General features: G+C 47.1%; 1 non-coding gene across 1 annotated transcript; it reads left to right on the forward strand.

Annotated features, from left to right (window-relative positions):
- The first annotated feature begins 1,820 nt into the window (after positions 1–1,820).
- On the forward strand, positions 1,821–1,924 carry LOC112135909 (U6 spliceosomal RNA). The gene has a single exon (XR_002917141.2). It is a non-coding gene; the product is annotated as a U6 spliceosomal RNA (small nuclear RNA).
- Positions 1,925–13,088: the final 11,164 nt, after the last annotated feature.

A 13,088-nucleotide genomic window follows, 5' to 3' on the forward strand; every position in this document is an offset into this window, starting at 1 on the left:
CAGGCGCATGCCATCACGCCTGGCTAATTTTTGTATTTTTTGTAGAGAAGGTTTCACCATGTTGGCCAGGATGGTCTCGATCTCATGACCTCATGATCCGCCCGCCTCGGCCTCCCAAAGTTCTGGGATTACAGGTGTGAGCTACCTCACCCGGCCTAACACCTTAGCCTCTCAAAGTGCTAGGATTACAGGCATGAGCCACAGCTCCTAGCCCCTGTTTTTATTTTTATTTTATTTATTTTTTTGAGATAGAGTCTTGCTCTGTTGCTCAGGCTGGAGTGCAGTGGCATGATCTCAGCTCACTGCAACCTCCACCTCCCACGTTCAAGCAATTATCCTGCCTCAGCCTCCCAAGTAGCTGGGACTACAGGCGCGAGACACCAGTCCGGCTAATTTTTGTATTTTTAGTAGAGACGGGGTTTCTCCATGTTGGTCAGGCTGGTCTGAAACTCCTGACTTCAGGCGATCCACCCATCTCGGCCTCCCAAAGTGTTGGGATTACAGGCGTGAGCCACTGCACCTGGCCTACTTTATTTTATTTTATTTTGAGACAGAGTTTCACTCTTGTCGCCCAGACTGAAGTGCAGTGGCGCTATCTCTGCTTACTGCAAATTCCACCTCCTGGGTTCAAGTGATTCTCCTTCCTCAGCCTCCCAAGTACCTGAGCTACAGGCGTGTGCCACTACACCCAGCTAATTTTTGTATTTTTAGTAGAGACAGGGTTTCACTATGTTAGCCAGGCTGTTCTTCAACTCCTGACTTCAGGTGATCCACCCGCCTCGGCCTCCCAAAGTGCTGGGATTACAGGCATGAGCCACCATGCCTGGCCCCCTGTTTTTAAAATATAGTTTTCAGCTGGGCACAGTGGCGCACGCCTGTAATCCCAGCACTTTGGGAGGCCGAGGTGGGCGGATCAGGAGGTCAGGAGCTCAAGACCAGCCTGGCCAGTATGATGAAACCCCGTCTACTAAAAATACAAAAATTAGCTGGGCATAGTGGCGAGTGCTTGTAATCCCAACTATTTGGGAGGCTGAAGCAGGAGAATCGTTTGAACCCGGGAAGCAGAGGTTGCAGTGAGCCAAGATTGTGCCACTGCATTCCAGCCTGGGTGGCAGCGAGACTCCATCTAAAAAACAAAAAAATTTTTAAAAAATTTTTAAAAATAAAAATAGGCCAGATGCGGTGGGTCACACCTGTAATCCCAGCACTTTGGGAGAGTGAGGCGGGTGGATCATGAGGTCAGGAGATTGAGACCATCCTGGCTAACACGGTGAAACCCCGTCTCTACTAAAAATACAAAAAATTAGCCGGGCGTGGTGGCGGGCGCCTGTAATCCCAGCTACTTGGGATTTTGAGGCAGGAGAATTGCTTGAACCCGGGAGGCGGAGGTTGCAGTGACCTGAGATTGCACCACTGCACTCCAGCCTGGGTGACAGAGCAAGACTCCGTTACACACACACAAATAAATAAATAAACAAATAAATAAATAAAAATAAAAGAAAATAAAAATGGATAGGCACGGTGGCTCACGCCTGTAAGTCCAGCACTTTAGGAGGCTGAGGCAGGTGAATCACCTGAGGTCAAGAGTTCGAGACCAGCCCAGCTAACATGGGGAAACCCCATCTCTACTAAAAATAAAAAAATAAAAAAAATTAGCTGTGCGTGGTGGTGGTCACCTGTAGTCCCTCTACTTGGGAGGCTGAGGCAGGAGAATCGCTTGAACCAGGGAGGTAGAGGTTGCAGTGAGCTGAGATCACAAGACTACACTCCAGACTGGGCGAGAGCAAGCCTCCGTCTCAAAACAAAAACAAAAACTACTACTGCTCACTTTGGCAACACGTATACTAACATTGGAATGACACAGAGATTAGCATGGCCCCTCCACAAGGATGACACGCACATTCATGAAGCATTCCATTTTTTCGTAAATCAAAAAAATAAATAGGGCAGGTACAGTGGCTCACACCTGTAATCCCAGCACTTTGGGAGGCCAAAGTGAGAAGATCACTTGACCTCAGGAGTTTGAGACCAGTCTGGGCAACATAGCAAAACATCATCTCTATGAAAAATTTAAAAAATTAGGCCAGGCACGGTAGCTCACACCTGTAATCCCAACAATTTGGGAGGCCAAGGTGGGCAGATCACCTGAGGTCAGAAGTTCGAGACTTAGCCTGGCCAATATGGTGAAAACCTGTCTCTACTAAAAATACAAAAATTAGCCAGGTATGGTGGTGGGTGCCTGTAATTCTAGCTACTTGGGAGGCTGAGGCAGGAGAATCGCTTGAACCTGGGAGGCAGAGGTTGCAGTGAGCCGAGATCGTGCCATTGCACTCCAGCCTGGGCGACAAGAGTAAAACTCTGGTGTTTTTTTTTTGTTTTTTGTTTTGTAGTCCCAGCTACTCAGGAAGCAGAGGTGGGAGAATCGCTTGAGCTCAGGAGTTTGAGGCTGCAGTGAGCTATGATTGCACCACTGCCCTCCAGTCTGGGAGACAGAGCGAAACACTGTCTCCAAAAATAAAAATTAGGCTGGGCACGGTGGCTCACGCCTGTAATCCCAACACTTAGGGAGGCCAAGGTGGGCGGATCACGAGGTCAGGAGTTTGAAACCAACCTGGCCAACATGGTGAAACCCCGTCTCTACTAAAAATACAAAAATTAGCTGGGCATAGTGGCACGTGCTTGCAATCCCAGCTATTTGAGAGGCTTAGGCAGGAGAATCGCTTGAACCTGGGAAGCAGAGGTTGAAGTGAGCCGAGATTGTGCCACTGCATTCCAGCCTGGGTGACAGCGAGACTCTGTCTCAAAAAAAAATAATAATAATAAAAATAAAAAAAAATTAAAAAATTAAATAAAAATGGATGGGTGTGGTGGCTCACACCTGTAATCCCAGCACTTTAGGAGGCTGAGGCAGGCGGATCACAAGGTCAGGAGTTCTAGACCAGCCTGCCCAACATGGTGAAACCCCATCTCTACTAAAAATACAAAAATTATCCGGGTGTGGTGGCGGGCACCTGTAATCCCAGCTACTCAGGAGGCTGAGGCAGGAGAATTGTTTGAACCTGGGAGGCGGAGGTTGCAGTGAGCCAAGATCGCGCCACTGCACTCCAGCCTGGGTGACAGAGCAAGACTCCATCTCGAAAATAAATAAATAAATCAATCAAAAATTAAAAAAATTAGCCTGGGCAACATAGCCTCTATAAAATAATAATTTCAAAAATTGGCTGGGCTGGTGGCACACGCCCATAGTCCCAGCTACTCAGGTCGGGAGGCTGAGGCAGGAGGATTCCCATGAGACTAGGAGTTCTAGGCAGCAGTGAACTATGATTTCAACACTGCACTCCCAGATAGGCGACAGAGCTAGACTCTGTCTCTAAAAAAATAACTGGCTGGGCATGGCGGCTTATACCTGTAATCCCAGGACTTTGGGAGGCTGAGGCAGAAGGATCATTTGAGCCCAGGAGTTCAAGACCAGCCTGGGCAACATAGGAAGACTCTGTCTCTGCAAAAAAAAAAAAAAAAAAAAAAAGCCGCATGTGGTGGCACATGCCTGTGGTCCCATCTGCTGGGGAGGTTGAGATGGGAGGATCTCTTCAGCCCCAGAAGTTGAGGCTGCAGTGAGCTATGATTGCACCATTGCTCTTCAACCTGGGTGACAGAGCAAGACGGTCTTAAAACATAAATAAATATGGCCAGGCGCAGTGCCTCACACCTGTAATCCCAGCCCTTTGGGAGGATGAGGTGGGTGGATTGCCTGAGTCCAGGAGTTGGACACCAGCTTGGGCAATGTGGCAAAACCCCGTCTCTACAAAAAATACAAAAATTAGCCTGGCATGGTGACACGCACCTGTAATCCTAGCTACTTGGAGGCTGAGGTGGGAGGACCACTTCAGCATGCAAGGCTGAGGCTGCAGTGAGTCGAGATTGCACCACTGCACTCCAGCCTGGGCCACGGAGCCAGACCTTGTCTCAATAAATAAATAAATAAAATGATATTATATGTAGCCTTCTAGCACTGTATACTTGCTTTTTCACTCTCTATTACATTTCCAGGATTTAGCCATATTGTTCCATGTGGCTACAGTTCATATGTTTTCACTGGAAGGTAAAGTGCTACTGAGTGAATATACCAAATATATCATACTTTGTCTGTTCTCCTGTTGACGCATTTATGAATTCCTTTTTTTTTTTTTTTTTTTTGCTATTATAAACATTGTTGCTGGCCGGGCACATGGCTCACGCCTGTAATCCCAGCATTTTGGGAGAGCGAGGCGGGTGGATCACGAGGTCAGGAGATCGAGACCATCCTGGCTAACATGGTGAAACTCCGTCTCTACTAAAAATATAAAAAATTAGCGGGGCGCGGTGAGGGGTGCCTGTAGTCCCAGCTACTCGGGAGGCTGAGGCAGGAGAATGGCATGAACCTGGGAGGCGGAGTTTGCAGTGAGCCAAGATCACGCCACTGCACTCCAGCCTGGGCGACAGAGCGAGACTCTGTCTCAAAAAAGAAAAAAAGAAAGAAAGAAAAATCAGCTTTGGCTGGGCACGGTGGCTCACGCCCCTAATCCCAGCACTTTGGAGGCTGAGGTGGGTGGATTACTTGCAGTCAGGAATTCGAGATTAGCCTGGCCAACATGATGAAACCCTATCTCTACTAAAAATACAAAAAAATTAGCCAGGCATGGTGGCACGTGCCTGTAATCCCAGCTACTCAGGAGGCTGAGGCAGGAGAATTGCTTGAACTTGGAGGCAGAGGTTGCAGTGAGCCGAGATTGCAACACTGCACTCCACCCTGGGTGACACAGCAAGACTCTGTCTAAAAAAAAAAGAAAAAAGAAATCAGCTTTGAGAAAGAATGCCAAATTGTTTTCAATTTTCACCAACTTTTTAAAGTTTTATTTATTTATTTATTTATTTATGTTTGAGGTGGAGTCTTGCTCTGTCACCTAGGCTGGAGTGCAGTGGCACGATCTTAGTTCACCCAAACCTCTGCCTCCCGGGTTCAAGCGATTCTCCCGCCTCGGCTTCCTTAGTAGCTGGGATTACAGGCGCACGCCACCATGCCTGGCTAATTTTTGTATTTTTAGTAGAGACAGGGTTTCCCCATGTTGGCCAGGCTGGTCTCAAACTCCTGAGCTCAGGTGATCTGCCCGCCTCGGCCTCCCAAAGTATTCGGATTACAAGCATGAGCCACTGTGCCTGGCCAGTTTTCATCAATATTTGAATACTGATTGATCTACATTCTCTCCAACACTTGTATTTTTAGACTTCTTAATTTTTGCCAATCTAGTGGGTATACAATAGTTTTTCCGTGTGGATTTTTTTGGCATTTCTCTAATTACTAGTGCAGTTGAGCATCTTTTTATATGCTTATTAGCCTTTTTAATTTCCTCTTCTAGGAAATGCCTGATCATTTGAGTTGCTTGTGTTTTTCTTATTGATTTGTAGTGGTTTTTTTTGTTTTGTTTTTTGTTTTTTTGAGATAGAGTCTTGCTTTGTTGCCCAGGCTGGAGTGCAGTGGCACAGTCTCGGCTCACTGCAAACTCCATCTCCCAGGTTCAAGCGATTCTCCTGTCTCAGCCTCCTGAGTAGCTGGGATTACAGGCGCCCACCACCATGCCTGGCTAATTTTTGTGTTTTTAGTAGAGACGGGTTTTCACCGTGTTGGCCAGGCTGGTCTCTAACTCCTGACCTCAGGGGATCTCCTGCCTCAGCCTCCCAAAGTGCTGGGATTATAGGCGTGGACCACCATGCCTGGCCAATTTGTAGTTTGTTTTTTTGGGGGGCGGGAGACGGAGTCTCGCTCTGTCGCCCAGGCTAGAGTGCAATGGCATGATCTCAGCTCACTGCAGCCTCCACCTCCTGGGTTCAGATGATTCTCCTGGCTCAGCCTCCTGTGTAGCTGGGACTATAGGCATGCACCACCATGCCCGGCTAATTTTGTATTTTCAGTAGAGACGAGGTTTCGCCACGTTAGCCAGTCTGGTCTCAAGCTCTTGACATCAAGTGATCCACCTGCCTCGGCCTCCCAAAGTGCTGGGATTACAGGTGTAAGCCACTGCGCCCAGCCAGATTTGTAGTTTTTTATATATTCTGGATACTAATCTTTTGCAAGTTATATATGTTGCAAATATGTGTTCCTTTGTTAAGGTATTTGTGATCCTCCTTTCACTTTTTTCTTGATATATTTTAATTATCAGAGGTTCTTAATTTTCGTAGGGGTATATTTATCAACCTCTTATTTTGTGGTTATGCTTTTTGTAAGTTGAATTTATTTATTTTATTTTATTTATTTATTTTTTATTTTTTGAGAAGAAGTCTCGTCTCTGTCACTCAGGCTGGAGTGCAGTGGTGCAATCTCAGCTCAATGCAACCTCTGCCTCCCGAGTTCAAGCGATTCTCCTGTCTCAGCCTCCCGAGTAGCTGGGATTACAGTCGCACGCCACCATGCCCAGCTAACTTTTTTGCATTTTTAGTAGAGACAGAATTTTGCCATGTTGGCCAGGCTGGTCTGGAACTCCTGACCTCAAGTGATCCACTTGCCTCAGCCTCCCAAAGTGCTAGGAATACAGTCGTGAGCCACTGCACCCGACCTGTATCTTGAATTTAAAAATCATTCTAGGCTGGACATGGTGGCTGACGCCTGTCATCCCAGCACTTTGGGAGGCGGAGGTGGGCGGATCACGAGGTCAGGAGATCAAGACCATCCTGACTAACACGGTGAAACCCCGTCTCCACTAAACATACAAAAAATTAGCCGGGTATGGTGGCAGGAGCCTGTAGTCCCAGCTACTTGGGAGGCTGAGACAGGAGAAGGGCGTGAACCCGGGAGGCGGAGCTTGTAGTGAGCCGCGATCATGCCACTGCACTCCAGGCTGGGCGACTGAGTGAGACTCCGTCTCAAAAAAATAAAAATAAATAAAAATAAAAATCATTCTCAGGTTGGTTGCAGTGGCTCACGCCTGTAATCCCAGCACTTTGGGAGGCCAAGGCATGTTACAGGCGGAAAGAATGAGGGGCTGCCTTTGCTCACAGAAGCAGGGAGCTCTCTTCTTCTTCCCCTGAACCCTTCCTTTAAAACAGTTTCTTTCGTCTTAAGTTTTCATTTCTATGTTCGTCCCTTCGTTCAGTCTTGTAATGACGGTCTCCAGTAGTAACAGGAGTAACTGTTGTCATGACGGTCTCGAGTAGTACCAGGAGTAACTGTTGTCATGACGGTCTCCAGTAGTAACAGGAGTAACTGTTGTCATGACGGTCTCCAGTAGTAACAGGAGTAACTGTTGTCATGACGGTCTCGAGTAGTACCAGGAGTAACTGTTGTCATGACGGTCTCGAGTAGTAACAGGAGTAACTGTTGTCAGGACGGTCTCGAGTAGTACCAGGAGTAAGTTGTCAGGATGGTCTCGAGTAGTACCAGGAGTAACTGTGGTAATGACGGTCTCCAGTAGTATTTGTGGCAGTCAGCCACAGAGGCAGGAGGATTGCATGAGGTCAGGAGTTTGAGACCAGCCTAGGCAAAATTGGGAGACTTCAACTCTACAAAAAATACAAAAAACAGCTGGAAGTGGTAGCATACAGCTGTAGTCCCAGCCACTTGGGAGGCTGAGGTGAGAAGATCACCTGAGCCTGGCAGGTTGAGGCTGCAGTGAGCTGAGATCGTGCCTCCACACTTCAGCCTAGACGACAGAGTGAGACCCTGTCTCAAAAAACAAAAACAAACAACACCACCAAAAATACCCACAACACTCTCTATCCTCCTCCTAGTCAGAAAATTTTTGTGTTCGTGTTGTTTATGTTTGAAGCAGGGTCTCACTCTGTCACCCAGGCTGGAGTGCAGTGGCGCCATCTTGGCTCACTGCAATCTCCGCCTCCCAGGTTCAAGCTATTTGTATTTTTAGTAGAGACAGGATTTCACTGTTGGCCAGGTTGGTCTTGAACTCCTGACCTCAAGTGATCCGCCCACCTCGTCCTCCCAGTGCTGGGATTACAGGCGTGAGCCACAGTGCCCCGCCTGTTCCTGTTTTTTTTTTTTTTTGAGACAGAGTCTCATGCTCAGGCTGCAGTGGCACAATCTCAGCTCACTGCAAGCTCCGCCTCCCGGGTTCACGCCATGCTCCTGCCACAGCCTCCCAAGTAGCTGGGACTACAGGTGCCCACCACCACACCCGGCTAATTTTTTGTATTTTTAGTGAAGACGGGGTTTCACCGTGTTAGCCAGGGTGGTCTCGATCTCCTGACCTTGTGATCCACCCGCCTCGGCCTCCCAAAGTGCTGGGATTACAGGCGTGAGCCACCGCACCCAGCCGTTTGTTTGCTTTTTGAGATGGAGTCTCGCTCTTTTTGCCTAAGCTGGAGTGCAGTGGTGCGATCTTGGCTCACTGCAACCTCGGCCTCCCAGGTTCAAGCGATTCTCCTGCCTCAGCCTCTTGAGTAGCTAGGATTACAGACACCCGCCACCACACCCAGCTGATTTTTTCTTTTTTTTTTTTTTTGAGACGGAGTTTTGCTCTTGTTGCCTAGGCTGGATTGCAGTGGCGTGATCTCAGCTCACTGCAGCCTCTTCCTCCTGGGTTCAAGGGATTCTCCTTCCTCAGCCTCCCAAGTAGCTGGATTACAGGTGCATGCCACCATGCCAGGCTAAGTTTTTGTATTTTTAGTAGAGACAGGTTTTCGCCACATTGGCCAGGCTGGTCTCGAACTCCTGACCTCAAGTGATCCGCCCATCTTGGCCTCCCAAACTGTTGGGATTACAGGCATGATCCACCGCACCCAGCCATTTTTACATTTTTAGTAGAGATGGCGGGGGGTTTCATCATATTGGTTAGGCTGGTCTCAAACTCCTGACCTTGTGATCAGGAGTGATCATGCACCACCATGCCTGGCTAATTTTATATTTTTAGTAGAGATGGAGTTTCAACATGCTGGTCAGGCTGGTCTCGAACTCCTGACAGGTGATCCACCTGCCTCGGCCTCCCAAAGTGCTGGGATTACAAACGTGAGCCACTGTGCCCAGCAATTTTCCTTTCATTCTTTCTTTTTCTTTCCTTTTTTTTTTTTTTTTTTTTTTTGAGACAGGGTCTTGCTGTGTTGCCCAGGCTGATCTTGAATTGCTAGACTTGAGTGATCCTCCCACCTCAGCCTCCTGATTAGATGGGACTAAAATTTCCCTTTACATTATTGCCCTTTTCTGATTTTGTTATCAAAGTAATTCTGGCCCCATAGAATAAGTTGAGGAGTGCGCTCTCTTCCTATTTTCTGGAATAGTTTGTATAAAATTAATATGATCTGCACTTTGAAAGTTTGGTGCTACTTGCCTTGACGATGTCATTTTTTTTAAATAAAAAATGTTTTGGCAGGCCTCAGTGGTTCACGCCTCTAATCCCAGCACTTTGGAAGGCGGAAGCAGGTGGATCACCTGTCAGGAGTTCGAGACCAGCCTGACCAACATGTTGAAACCCTGTCTCTACTAAAAATACAAAATTAGCCAGGTGTGGTGGTACATGCCTGTAATCCCAGCTAGGGAGGCTGAGGCAGGAGACTTGCTTGAACCTGGGAGGTGGAGGTTGCAGTGAGCCGAGATCGTGCCATTTTACTCCAGCCTGGCCAATAAGAGTGAAACTCCATCTCAAAAAAAAAAAAAATTTCTGGCCAGGCACGGTGGCTCACACCTACAATCCCAGCACTTTGGGAAGCCGAGGTGGGCGGATCACCTGAGGTCAGGAGTTTGAGACCAGCCTGACCAACATAGCGAAACCCCGTCTCTACTAAAAATACAAAAATTAGCTGGGGGTGGTGGTGGGTGCCTGTAATCCTAGCTACTGGGGAGCTGAGGCAGGAGGATCGCTTCAACCTGGGAGGCGGAGGTTGCAGTGAGCCGAGATCGTGCCACTGCACTCCAGCCTGGGCAACAGAGCGAGACTCCATCTCAAAAAAAAAAATAAATAAATAAATAAAAAATAACTTCCAGCTGGGCTTGGTGGCTCACGCCTGTAATCCCAGCACTTTGGGAGGCCGAGGTGGGTGGATCACAGGGTCAGGAGTTCGAGACCAGCCTGGTCAATATGGTGAAACCCTGTCTCTACTAAAAATACAAAAATACAAAAAAAATTAGCCAGGCGTGGTGGCGGGCACCTGTAGTCCCAGCTACTCCGGAGGCTAAGGCAGGAGAATGGTGTGAACCTGGGAGGCGGAGCTTGCAGTGAGCCAAGATCACGCCACTGCACTCCAGCTTGGGTGACAGAGCGAGACTTCGTCACAAAAAAATAAAATAAATACAAAAAGTTAGCCAGGCATGGTGGTGGGCGCCTGTAGTCCGAGCTACTCGGGAGGCTGAGGTAGCAGAATCGCTTGAACCCAGGAGGCGGAGGTTGCAGCGAGCCTAGATGATGCCACTGCACTCCAGCCTGGGCGACAGAGCAAGACTGTCTCAAAAAAAAAAAAAGCAAAAAACAAAAAAACAAAAAATTTCTGCCTATTTTAAAATAGATACAGGATCTTGCTATGTTGCCTAGGCTGGTCTTCAACTCCTGAGTTCAAAAGAGCCACCCTCCTCGGCCTCCCAAAGTGCTGGGATTATGTGCGTGAGCCACTGTGCCTGTCTTATGATGTCATTCTTGACTTTCTTTTCTTCTCATACCTCACATCTAATCAATTTGCAAATTCTGTTCACTTTACCGTTAAGTTAAATACAGAAACCAGGCCAGGTACGGTGACTCATGCCTGTAATCCAGCACTTTGGGAGGCTGAGGTGGGTGGATCACCTGAGGTCAAGAGTTTGAGACCAGCCTGGGCAACATAGTGAAACCCCGTCTCTACTAAAAATACAAAAATTAGCCAGATGTGGTGGCACGCACCTGTAGTCTCAGCTATTTGGGAGGCTGAGGCAGAAGAATCACTTGAACCCGCGAAGCAGAGGTTGCAGTGAGCTGAGATGGTGCCACTGTACTCCAGCTTGAGAGACAGAACGAGACTCCGTCTCAAAAATAAATAAATATAAATACATACATACATACATACATACATAATCCAGCTATTTCTCTTTGCATCCGCCGCTAATACCATGGTCTAAGTTATCACCGTCTCTTGCCTGCGTCATTGCTGTGGCCTTCTAATTGGTCTAATTGGTTCTGCCCATGTAGCCATTTTAATATGTTAAACATGTGGGTCAGATGGTGTCACTCCTCTGCTCAAATCCTCCACTGGCCATCCATCTCACTCTAAGCAAGAGCCAAAGTCCCTATAGTCGGCTACAAGACATGATCTGGACACCCTGCTCTCTCTCTACTTTGCCTCGTCTCCCCTTTCTCAATCAGGTCCAGCCACAAGGCCCCCTTGGTGCTCCTCAGACACATCTAGTATGTCCCCATCATGGGGCCTTTGACCTGGTAGTTTGCTCTGCTTGTGAAATTCCCATACAAATCCATCCAACTGGCTCCTTATCACCTTGTCAGGGAGGCCCTCCTAAGGACCTTAAATAACAAATGTCTCCTGCATTCCCCATCTCCCTTACCTTGTTTTTGTTCTTCTTCATATTTATCACCTTGTAACTATTTAAGGCCTGAGTTCTACCACAAGAATACAAGTAGCAAGAAGGCAGGGATTTTGTCTACCTCTCCAGGAGCTAGAACAATAATAGATACCTTTTGACTCAGTGATAAATATTTTATTACATGTTTGACTCTTTGGATGTCAGTCAGCTTTTCTAGCTTTATTTCAGTGCATCTTTTCTATAATTAGCATGAAAAACAGCACCTGGCACACACCCTTGTATATAACTGACACTTAGTAACGAATGAATGAATGTTAACTCCAGGACTTTGCTTATATTTACTTAGTTCCCATCCTCTTCTTGGGACACCTTTATTTTTCTTCCCACTTTCCCCTCTTCTTTTCCCATTTCTACTCCTTTTTCTTATCTTTCTCACATTTCCTCCTGCTCTTCCTCTTCTCTCTCTAATCCTACTTCTTTAGTCCATTTCCTCTCCTGTCTTTCTCCAAACTCTCTTTTATCTCCTTACTCATTGTTCTCTCATATTCTCCTCTCACTCCTTTTTCTCCTATAGAACCATAAGACATCAGAACCCAAATTGGCCTTACATCTAATCTCTCTTGGCGGATATGGAAGAGGAGATACCACAAAATGGCATGATTTGCTTTAAGGTCACAGCTAGTTTAAGACCAAATCAGGACTAAATCTCAGGTTATCTCTTTCTTTGTCCTCTCTTCTCTCTCGCTCTTTCCTTTCTGCTTTTTTCCTGCTTCTCTTTCTTTTTTAAATTTTATTTATTTATTTATTTTTGAGACAGAATCTTGCTCTGTCGCCCAGACTGGAGCGCAGTGGCACAATCTTGGCTCACTGCAACCTCTGCCTCCTGGATTCAAGAGATACTCCTGTTTCAGCCTTCTGAGTAGCTGGGATTACAGGCATGCGCCACCACACCCAGCTAATTTTTGTATTTTTGGTAGAGACGAGATTTCACCATGTTGGCCAGGCTGGTCTCGAACTCCTGATCTCAAGACCTCAAGTGATCCACCTGCCTCGACCTCCCAAAGTGCTGGGATTACAAGCATGAGCCACTGTGTCTGGCTCACTTTCTTTTATTTATTTATTTTTTTTGAGATGGAGTCTTGCTTGGTTGCCTAGGCCGGAGTGCAGAGATAGGATCTTGGCTCACTTGCAACCTCTGTCCCCTTTTCCTCCCTCAAGGTTCAAGCAATTCTCCTGCCTTAGCCTCCTGAGTAGCTGGGATTACAGGGGTCTGCCACCACGCTCTGCTAATTATTATTATTTTTTTAGTAGAGATGAGGTTTCACCATGTCGGCCAGTCTGGTCTCGAACTCCTGACCTCAAGTGATCCGCCCACCTTAGCCTCCCAAAGTGCTGGGATTACAGTCCTGAGCCACCACACCCGGCTCTCTTATCTTTCTCAATACAGTGTTGGAATCAGACAAACTTGCATTTAGATCTCAGTTCCATCACAGACCGGTAACCTTCAACAAACTATTTAACTTCTGTATTCCTAAGTATCCTCACAGGTGAATTGAGACACTAATATGCACCTCATAGGGTTGCAAAGATCGAATAAAAATTT

Source organism: Pongo abelii, chromosome 10, assembly GCF_028885655.2.
Source record: "Pongo abelii isolate AG06213 chromosome 10, NHGRI_mPonAbe1-v2.0_pri, whole genome shotgun sequence".
NCBI classification, from domain to species: Eukaryota; Metazoa; Chordata; class Mammalia; order Primates; family Hominidae; genus Pongo; species Pongo abelii.